The 12,122-nt window shown below is 33.1% G+C and overlaps 1 long non-coding RNA gene across 1 annotated transcript; it reads right to left on the reverse strand.

The window, feature by feature from the left end:
• Nucleotides 1-1,729: 1,729 nt before the first annotated feature.
• Nucleotides 1,730-12,058, reverse strand: LOC128221064 (uncharacterized). The gene is made up of 3 exons (XR_008258884.1): nt 11,843-12,058; nt 4,092-4,246; nt 1,730-2,683 (listed from the first exon to the last, which is right to left on the reverse strand). It is a non-coding gene; the product is annotated as an uncharacterized LOC128221064 (long non-coding RNA).
• Nucleotides 12,059-12,122: the final 64 nt, after the last annotated feature.

The following is a 12,122-nucleotide window of genomic DNA, read 5'->3' on the forward strand; positions in this document are numbered from 1 at the left end:
AGGTGAGACATGAAATTTAAAACTAAGATATTCGACCTTAAAGGCAAAGCTCAAAAAAAGGTTAATTGTGTGCTTGAAGATTTTAATCTCAATGGGTTTCCACTTGAGGTTGAAAAGACAATTATTTAAACGGTTGGATATTCAATTGTCATTTCATTAGATACACTCTTTTGTTAAGCGTGAGTAAAACCTACCATTCGGTACATGTGTAATCGGATTTTACTGTACCCTTTCTAAAAGTCGCACACGCGAACATGGCTATTGCTATACATTCAAAAAAGTAAAATATCATTTAAAACGCGATTTCAAATTTTGATTTATAGCCATGACTGTTTTTATAAAATTAGCCAAATAAGACTACCACATGACATATTAATGAAATGCATTTGTAATTTATCCCTCACGTTTTACAACATACACAATCTCGTACGGGATAAGAATGGACTAGTAGTATAGGTGGCTTCCTGTTAGCCAGAAAGTTGTGGGGTCGAGCCCATAGAGAGCCACGTTTTACTCGCCTTTCGAAAAGTACGCCAGTACTTGCCTGATTCTTATCAGCTTATGGTTGTCTTCACAATCGAGCTCAATAACATTAGTAAAATCTTAAAATTTCCTGTTTCAAAACGTCCACTGTTCTATAATGCCACTTTGGTGTAACAAGTGGTGGTATGTCAGGTCGATTTTCTAGTAATATTCTTGTTATTCTGTAAGTTCATTTGCATGAGCAGAAGACGTTTTATCAGTATCGTAAGTCCAGGACTTCGCTCAATTTGAAAACCAATATGAAGGCATGTAAGTAGTAGTAGTAGTAGCCTTGTGTGATCTTAGTCAAATATGAAGTGATATTTATTAAAGGTTATATCTTTTAAATGAGTGTGCATTATTCGGGAAAGATTCTAGGTGTAGGTGATGATATAGCGATGTTGACTGAAGCAGATTTTGTTTATTTGGGTCAATGGATTTTTTTAAACAATGAATCATCACAATTCTGTTTGTCAGATTTGAACGTACGTGAATTTGAACTTATTACTATGCAGCTTCATTTCATCATTATTTTCTTAAAATGTTGTTTTCCCCGGCATTATTGCATTAAATTGTATTTGTAGCCTTTAAACCATCGTATATCACTGCTACTCTAACAGGAAGTTATCGTCAAGTTAGTTAAAGTGTGGAAATAAGCTCGGGAGACAAGTAAATATATATATGACACCGGATGGGCGTTACGGGTTCTATCAACGGAAGGACTGTAATATATATATACATATATATTTATTGCGTGAACCAAACAGTATGTAAGCAAAGCGCGATCCATTAGCAAGCATCTGTCGACGGAATTAACATGTACAATAAGCAACTTAGTGAATACAAGTAGCAAAATAAAAGACAAATACAAAAAAATCAATAAATATGACAAAAACCTTATGTATATATATATATATATATATATATAGAATATATATTTATTGTGTGAACCAAACAGTATGTAAGCAAAGCGTCAAGTGAATTCAATTTATCAATAGGCGATAGGACCACACTTGACTGAACACACTGTTACTGTGATCACTGGTGGAAAACGCATGCCATTGTTAGAAGTTGTTAAACTACTAACTAAGGGATACGTTACATTACGCTGTACAATACAACTAGTACTAAATATGTGCCAATAACTAACACAGATAGTATTAACAGGTTGAAAAGATTGTTTTATTGAAAGATACAAAACACAATGTGACGTATATATATATATTATTAATATTAGGTCTTAATGCTGTTGAAAGTACACTTTTGAGCCACTTAGTACGGCATATAAGACAGCAGTGGTAAAGATATAAGACGTACGTGATAATGCTTTATCAGTTAATGACATTATGTTAACTATAACATTATCAAGGTGTCAGCTTTCGTATTGCATTCGTATTCTGTTGATATTCTATGAACGGAAATTTACCAAATGACTGACCTTAAACGCTTTCAATGATTTTCGAATAGATTTAAATCCGACTAATCCGTTCTTGTAATTGCCTACAAATTACTCATATTGATAATGATTTTTGAATAATGAATACAGCTTTCAAGAGCTTAATTTCACCGCGCTATGTAAGTCTTAGTATTGACTTTAGGATTACGGACCCTAATGAACCGGTAAATATCGGGTAATGTCGATAAATATCGTAGTAAACTTCACGCCTTCTTTCGACATTCGCTTAATACCTTTTTTTAGTATAATTTTGTCACGTGAAAGGGTATTTTACACTGTGACGTCATTATTTTGGATACTCCAACATGGCGGCACACATACGCGACTGTTGTGGTCGTTGACTAAAACAGCAAATACAATAAATTACGAAAATCAAAATTGAAAACCCACAAATTTCAGTTCTGTAACAAGTCACAAAACTTGCCAAGAGTATAATGTTTTGTTATGATTTTCACAGTAGAGCACTACTAAAAGTTTGTAATTGTGTTGTCTTTCTCACTAATCTTTACATCCAAGATACAATGTGATTGGAGAACAAAATGGCTGTTAGAACAATACTACTCCAAGAAGCTGATGTCGAGCCGACACCATTGCAATGATCGGAATTGCACAAGCAGACTTTGCCTTCGTAGCCAAGCGCGGAAGCCTGTTCGCATTTATCTCCGCTATATCTGTAGTCGCTTGTGAGGCAATCTCTCACTATATCTGCAAGTAGAAAAAGTTGTACATCTGCAGACAAAGTGTCCGAATGTGTTCGAAAACAGATGCTACTAAATGGTATTTGTAACATTAAATACATATTGATGCAACAATAAAAATAAAATAAAATAAATGTCGTGTCGTACATACATTTAAGAACTTATACAGTCACTCTGCGTGGTATTATCTTAGTTTTAATATTGAATCAGCCCTTGTGGTTCAGGTGCTTGCAGGGTTATCAGGACGTCGTGAATACAAACAGTCGCATTTAAACAGCAACAGACAGATTGTGTAAATCCTATGATAGTTTTATTGGAGCAAATTAGCCGTTACGTAAATTGATTGTTCCATATTTCTCTTATACATAAACCAATCATGGCGGCGTGTCTACCTTCGATCTAAAGATAAGCTAATCATGGACACAAAACGTCACAAGAAAACAAAAACAAAAAACATTATACACTAGATTTAACTCATCGGAAAGCGTAAAGCGTATGAAAGCGTAACCGAATCGACACAATCGTTCAAATCAAAGCCAGAAATCATGGCATGATTCACTCAATTTTGCGCTCATCCTTTTTATTGTCCCTTCATCTACTCATAAGATGAAAATAACATTAGAGGAAATCAGAGGTCATAACACTGAATTACAAAATTCCAAGAAATTCCAACATAATATCAAACAATACCATTTCTGCTGAAGCCATAAACATTCCAACAAAGTTCAACATTCAAAAGAATAAGGAATTTTACAAATAGTACCTTACAGTGTTGATACGTCTTAAGGTTTTTATCAAATATGGAGGACTGCACAATTACCTACAGCCGAAGAACATAGAAGGTAATATGTATGATGTCGCTAAAACGGCATAAGATGTTTTAAACAAAACGCCTACTGGGTGGCAATACGTGTGGAAAAGGGCGTTGGAGATGGTTATTCTATGTCTATGATATAATTCAGTTATTCAACCGCGAATAATAATAATTATTATAGGTTATTTTATGTCTATGATATAATTCAGTTATTCAACCGCGAATAATAATAATTATTATAATGTTGATGTTTTTATTCAGATTTAAGCCAATTAGTTTGCTTTTAATAAAGCAATGTGCCCAGTCTTGAAGTAAAATGTATTTATTGTACTCCGGGTGGTGGTGGGCTGGTGATGTTAAATGAAATGCTGGATGTCACCGCTGGCCCGCTTTCGTCCTCGTCTTAACATCTCCTTAATTGACCGAATCCGTCTTGTACAGTTTTGATAGTATTCTAGCTATTGAGGAACCGCCTTAAAGCAGTCAGTTAAACTCATTTCCGAAGAACAGAAAAGCTAAATACATCAAGGTTATAAGCAAACGAGGTGTCGACGTGTTACACACAACGTAATAAGACAGTAGGCACAGATGACCGACATACCTCCGTCATCGAAAGCTATGTTTTCGTCGATTATTATTTTCGTGCACACCCCGACGCAATTCGTAGTGGTTACGCCTTCTGATATGAAAGGATCCCACAATTTGACGTGGTTACCGAAGCGCATTGGTAACATTCCAAAGGCAGAACCTCTGACACTGCAAATACACAAGAAAACACAAGGTAATGCGCACTGTTAAGATAGCTCAACCATTGTTTTTCTGTAGAAAGGATATATCGATATCTCGATGTTAAATTTCGTTTCGAATGCGCATTTTTTTAACTGTGGCTCGTGTTGCGTCAGTTCGCTCAATGCGTGAACGCATTACGAATGACTTCAGTTCCGGAATCACTATGTCATCAACAATAAAGCTTTTGTTAATACATATACTGAGTTAAAGAAGTTCAAGATAAATGCTAAGAAAATGGTTCTTATAAATTAACAATATTAATTATCATTTACATCGACACTGGGTTATTGTTTTAAAGGAAATGTATTAGTCATTTTATTTCGAAATATGAAATCTTATTCATTATGACGTTTAATAGTAAAACGCATTGAGAATCAATTTTTGAAAGCCACAACATTAAAATCATCATCACAAGGACATTATCTAATTATTTTGACGGGGTTTTCACACTGTCAGGGATACGCTTTCATTATTATTTGTTTCTACATAGTGGAAAAGTAGGTACAAATACGCTGTCATTTTCATTGGATTCGTTCGCTTTACTATCATTGCATTTTATCATGTATAAAGGTGGATAATTGTTCGAATTTGTTATCATTGGTTTTCACCCTTACAAAGGTTCATAACTATTCGCTTTCATTATCATTTGTATCCACCCTGTATAAAGGTTGATAAATAATTGCTTTTTATCTGCTGTTAATGGAAATAAATAAAAAGCATATATTTAAAAATATTTTTTATATAAACACAGAAAAAAGAGAAAATAAAAGTATATAAAACGTCGAGGCAAACGCACAGAGGCACATTTTCCTCAGTTCATACCGGCACATAACGCCCCTCTCATTAATAGGGCGGTTTAGGAAATTAAAAATATGTCAAACAAGCGAGTTTATAAATTGCCAATGAAATATTAAATGCACTATATAAAGGCCGAACCTAAAATGTTATATTTTTCTTAATTTATGGATCATTTTACGATGAAGATCTTTTTTTTTCTTTATATTTTTATGCCTTTCTCTTTCATGACATAACGGATAGTATCTTAATATGATATGTTTAACCAATGACTATTTAACTTTAGACTATAATTTACGGTAATTTTAGCGGGCTAACCGAATGGGTATATTTCGATGGCGAAAGTACATAAGCTTGAGCCCCCTTTTTATCCTTTGTTGAATCGCTTTCTATAGCATTGGTGCCAACTCTTGTAAAAAGTTGATAATTATATACTTTAGAAAATGATTAATGAACTTAATGAATATCATCCAATGTTTTAAATTGTTATCCCGCGTATTCTTAAAATCTTACGCCATTACGTTTACTACTGGGATTTTTTTGACGTTCTCTCTGGAATGTAATGACTAAATCAAAAACTAAGCACGCCTTTGCAATTTTGTATCATAAACGTTTTATGCAAACTTAAAATGCACAAGTTGAAAAAGCGCCAAAATGTCGCTTATACTTCTTTCAAGTAATGCTTTGATCATTCAACTCAAAGACTTCCACATAATAATGGATCTAAATAAAAAAGTTTGTTGCATCTAACCGTGCTTTAACTTAACTAATTAATGTAGAATATTTTATTTATACCGGCCTGCACGTTCACAAAATGTAACAATAGCTTATCAAGAGTTACATAAATGCACGATATAAGGTAATAAAAAATGGGCCGATTTTTCAAAACTCTGTTTATGTTAACAACGTTGTAAACGTCAACGTTGTTATTTTTTTTAATTATTTACTGATCTAGTTACTGGTGATCAGCAGCTTTTCTAGCAAAAAATCCCGAAACACTAAAAAAGGTGCCCCTTCTTTTTGGTTCGGACGAATTTCTCCAAGGGTTAGATTCCTTTAGAACATAATCAATGCGGCTGATGTGTGAAATGTTAGCATTGGTATCGTAGGCTCGTATATATCGTTGGTTACTTAACATGTAAAGCATTGACATACACATGTATTGCTACTTGTACTACTGCTACAGCTACTGCTACTATAACCGGTACTGGTAATTACACAAGTTGTGCCACTGCTACTTCAACACTTCTACCACTAGCAATAACTATAGCACTACACTGCCAAAATTAAAACACGCTGCGTTTACCAATGACCCGTCGTCCTCAGTAGGCAAAGGTATAAACTGTATAAACCGATTATGATTTTGGTTTGGTGATCAAAAATGTTCATTGATTGGTCAATATTTATCAAATTAATATTTTTTATCGTATATTCTATATCCTAGGTACATGGTTTTAAGCTGGATGTCATCAAGCATTCAGTTAATTGTATTTACTAGTGTTCATAATAATTGTTGAATGGAATTATATTTGTTATAGAATGTAAAATAAACCAAATAAAACGCAAATATATGCAGTATGAAATTCTGAAAAATACCGATGAAATACAAATTTATACCTAAAAGTAATGTACTGTCAACCAACAGCGCGCCGACCCATTTATTCAGTTTGCGTTAAATCACTGAAAACAAGAGTAAAAATGAGGTAATTTAACGATAAATTCTTATTTTTCGTGTGTTCATGAAGTATGAACGGTCGGCCGCGATTTTGCAAATCAAAGAAGCGCTAGCTTACTGCAAGAACGCATGGAAAATAAGAATCAATACTGATATTTACATTTTCGCTTTTTAATTCCCATTGATTTCGACGTTAAAGTGTTAGAGAACCAGTCTTCAATGAAAATAAGGGGAACAAAACGTGTATGGCGAATGTAAATGGATAAAGCACTTGTCGCCCTTGGTGTTTTAGGCAGGCGTTTATTTTATCCTCAGCATACTAAATAGTACATAGGTATTTTGCAGACAAAAATAAATAATCCAATATTTGTTTAATCATTTGGTAATTGCTGTAAAATATATAGAGGTGATAATGATTTTTGTTATATTATGTTTATTTTAATCAACAGAACTTCGATACATTTTAACTCCTGTTTTACATATGCATGACCCATGTGAGTGGGCATAAATTTGTATTTCATACTCTGAAACAAATTTATGCCCCATTGGTTGTTTTTCTTTGTGAAGGTTGTTTTGATGTTTTCCCTCAATGTTGTTGATTTCTTCATCTGCCAGTGGTTTAAACCGTTTTAGTTTTGGTTTTTATGTCCCTTCCATCACAAGTGCCACTGGCTTTGTCTCAGTTGAAAGTATATAATTACTGACCTTTTCAAATGACTGGACGATGATATTGCCTAATTATTTCGAGGAAATATATATTTATTGTCTGAACCCGATAATGGATCATATTCTTGTCCTATAAAGAAATTGTCGAACTCATTAATCATGTTTGTTTTGACAATTGTTGCAGGACGAACCGTAGTAAAAACAGCGTAATTAATTTAATTTGTTTTGATTAATTGTTCATTTCGTGTTATTTTGTAATCAAATGAAAAATAAAGCATTTTTCTAATGATATTTCTAAAAAAGAATGTCTTTTTCATTTAAATACTTCATTAAACATCAAATGAAGATTGTAAACAAGCCGGTATTAAGCAGAACATGTTCCCAGCTATATTTAGCAATAAAATAGATCGTAGTTAGATTTATACGCGTGGTGATTCACAAGCGCCAAACCAGAGCGTTTCTTTCTTGCCAGACTCCACCTACAAAGGACACAAAAGGTCAACCGGTTCATGCAAATGAACTCAATTTGCATCGTTCAGATAATCAAGTACGGATGTAAATATATAGACATAACTACAGCAATGACAAGTGCAATTAAATTTAATGCAAAAGTAGAGAATGTCGTCATGTGATCGGGTCCGAAACATAATCGTCCTTCAGTGATTCAGGACTCAAAATGTCTTAATCACGTGTTCCCAAAAATCATATATTTTCTCTTTATCTGCGAGGTTAAATATGCACCGTGATGGTCAAAACAAAGCGATGACATATGCAACGTTATTTTAAGATGCTCATGTCGTCATATAATCCTTAGTCCATTAGTTTATGATAATGAGGTATAATAATAGCTGAGAGATTGGACAAGTCGTATATCTGCCTGCCTCTCCTTCAAGAGGTATTATGTTCGAGCCTTGGGGCGGTCAGTTAAACACGAGTAAATTCGAACACCTTTAACTTGTAATAACGCTGTTAAAATATTAAAGTTAATATAAGTGGAAGAACATGTATACACTATTAAAAGGTTGATAAAATATCAAAAAAATATATACTAGCCAATTAATGTGATGCGTGTAAAAATTGATATAAATCAAAACATATATTAATCAATCAAACGTGTTAAACATTTTAAAAAGCAAACTCGTATCAAACGAAGATGAAAGGGTTTTGCTTAAATAGTCACAAAATGGACGTTACTTCCACAAATGTAATTTCAATAGGTCATGATGGTTACACGGTTATTAGGATTTATCGATTATTTTACATTATACCAAACGACGTTGGTCATTTTGCGTGAGGTATGTACAATGACTGCAATATTTGATTAGTGATAATGCAGAATAAAACTATTCTATAGAGCCCGAATTTCTCGGTTTAAAAAATGTTAAAAAATAACAACTCTGAATGTTATAGGCTTACGTATGATTCGAGACCAAATTACACAGAACAATTTAAACAGGATAACATCTTGATAGTAAGTGCCGCTCAGAACATGCATGACAGGCATTTACGCACTGTTCAAGGACCAACCAACGTCTAGTAATTTAGCGTATAGACCATTAATTTCAAGCGCATTTTGAATAAATATTGCAATTTATTAAAGTACAGTTTGTTTACATAGCCGTTAAATAACCGTTTTCATTAATAGCCGTATTTATGTAGGCCAAGTGTCTCAAAGTAAAAGACATAACTGAAGTTGACGAATAATGGCGCCATGCGGCGACATTACAAATAAACTGTGCATTGCCCAGTCAATCTTAACATTGTGTTATTCTTGATTTTAAATCATTAAGTCTTGAGAAAATTGTTCTTTTGTTTTTGTTCAAACATTAAGCCTTGGGAACATTGTGTTTTTGTTGTTGCTAAATCATTAAGCCTTTGGGACTTTATTTTTGTCGTTGCTAAATCATTTAGCATTAAAAACATTGTGGTAGTGTTGTTGTTAAATCATTAAGCCTTGAAAACATTGTGTTATTGTTGTTGTTAAATTATTAAGCCTTGAGAACATTGTGTTATTGTTGTTGTTAAATCATAAATTATGAATCATAAAATTATTTTACGGCATGCTCTCAGGTAAGCCATTGTTTTATTGAGAGGATATATTGCTATAAAAAGCGAAACTTTATAAATAAAAAGAACTAGCAAATCTGTTGACGTATACAGGGTATCTACCTAGTATTTCGCCGATAGGCCATCTTGCATAAATTGTTTTTAACATCAAGTGTATACTTACAAAATGTAAGGTGAATACGCTCGATCCCTTTTGAATTTGAAGATCCCCATGTTGCTGATCCATGACTCCACGTGGCCCCAACACAAGCGTCAAACAATGGACATAGAACGCTAGGCTTAAAGTTGTTATGCTTTGTTATTTATAATTTCAAAAAGAACCTTCAGACCTTTCTCTACTATGTATTCTTGGTTAAGAACAAAAGATCCGGTTTAGATAAAATATTTTCCTTTGTAACAAGTTATTAAAATCAGTCAGCTTGCCAAATAACCAACTAAGACAATATTTTTTAAATGCGTCACCCTACTATACTCTCATTCGCTCGGATGAAGGCTCAACAAAACATACAGCACTATTGTTTTGGATAACAAATGACAGTGAGCAATGATCAGACCACTCACTAAACACATCGACCTTAAATGTGTCAATATACTGAAAAGTTCCACCTTTCAGTTAGAGACTATATATAACGATAGAGCCCACGTGACTCATGAACGAGAATGTCCAAGTATTTCGACCTATTCTACTGTTGGCTACTCACAAAGAACATGATTTACAAACGTCAATCAATTTTTAATCGTACTCATTATAAATCTTGTCATCAGTTAATCTAGACGATGTCAAATCAGGTATATAGTATTCTTGGTCAATAAAAATAACAAAATTGTCGCACACTATATAATAACGTCTATTTCCTACTCGGGAATTCATATAACCAGTTATTAAAACTTTTCCCTGAGACTGAAAATTATCAATATCTTGCTGATGAATATCAAAATGATCGACACTGACAATTTTTAAAGCAGGAAAATGTTATAAAGGTTGAAAAGTCCTGCTTCATTAGCATCTATTTTAACCCCGTATACAAGTTGATAAGTATCCGCTTTCAATATCATTTAATTCTATTCTGTATAATTGTTGATAAGTATCCGCTTGCATTATCATTTAATTCTACCCTGTATAAATGTTGATAAGTATCCGCTTGCAATATCATTTAATTCTACCCTGTATAAATATGGATAAGTATCCGCTTACACTATCATTTATTTCTACCCTGTATAAATGTCGATAAGTATCCGTTTGCAATGTCCTTTAATTCTATCCTGTATTGATGTTGATTAGTATCCGCTTGCAATATCATTTAATTCTACCCTGTATAAATGTTGATGAGTATCCGATTGCATTATCATTTAATTCTACCCTGTATAAATGTTGATGAGTATCCGATTGCATTATCATTTAATTCTACCCTGTATAAATGTCGATAAATATCCGTTTGCAATGTCCTTTAATTCTACCATGTATTGATGTTGATTAGTATCCGCTTGCAATATCATTTAATTCTACCCTGTATAAATGTTGATGAGTATACGATTGCATTATCATTTAATTCTACCCTGTATAAATGTTGATGAGTATCCGATTGCATTATCATTTAATTCTACCCTGTATAAATGTCGATAAATATCCGTTTGCAATGTCCTTTAATTCTACCCTGTATAGATGTTGATTAGTATCCGCTTGCAATGTCATTTAATTCTACCCTGTATAAAAGTATCCGCGTTCGTTATCATTTATATTTTTCCGGTTTATATAGGTTGTCGATAAGTATCTGCATTCATTATCATTTTTTCTACCCTGTATAAAAATTGAAATCTGCGATCTAATCTTTTGTCAGCAGTCTTATATCACTGTAGTACTGATATTTACCCCAAAATGGCTCATTCCAAGACAAGAAATAAAAAAAGTTGTCAAATCGGTAAATATGTGAGAGTGCAGCTTTAAATTGTTTACCTTCTTTATTGTCAACATCAAACATCTGCGCGTATACAGTTTTGAAAAATACTTCTTAATATATTTTTTTGTAAAACGTCTTGATAAAATCATAAACTAAGCGCGCCTTTGCATTTCAGTACATATAACACCATTTTAAAAGGTTTTATTCATAGAGAAAATAAAATGTATGTTTCAGTCGGCTTCCAAATGATTTCTTCCCGTGAAAACCGAAAGTTCAAATACGAAACTTTGATTTCTGGTGCTCACTCGACGTTATATGTTTGATCATTCACTGAAAATAACATCCATTATTATATATTATTACTGCGTTTTATTCGCTGTTCTCACATACGTTTTAAGATAAAACACAACTTTTATTTAAGTAAACATGGAAAGAAACAAATGATAAAAGCGTACATATTACCTGTGCAAATTGTGAAAAACAAACAAATTAAATATTTAAAATCCATGTCAGTATACGGCACAGTAAGTTTTAACATGAATTACCAAATCTTTGAGACGGGTAATCAGAAACGGTATCTATTTTCAATAAAGAGCGTTTACATTCTTCACTCATTTTAGTCGTATAGATTACCAATCTATTAGTTTGTTTATAGCGTACATAATTTGACAAAGTATTTGATTTGAGGTGTGCATTTAGTCTTAATTCAAGTTAAACAGCTGTTCTACTACGTTAAATTAAT

The sequence above is a fragment of the Mya arenaria genome, chromosome 16 (assembly GCF_026914265.1).
Source record: "Mya arenaria isolate MELC-2E11 chromosome 16, ASM2691426v1".
In the NCBI taxonomy this organism is placed as follows: domain Eukaryota; kingdom Metazoa; phylum Mollusca; class Bivalvia; order Myida; family Myidae; genus Mya; species Mya arenaria.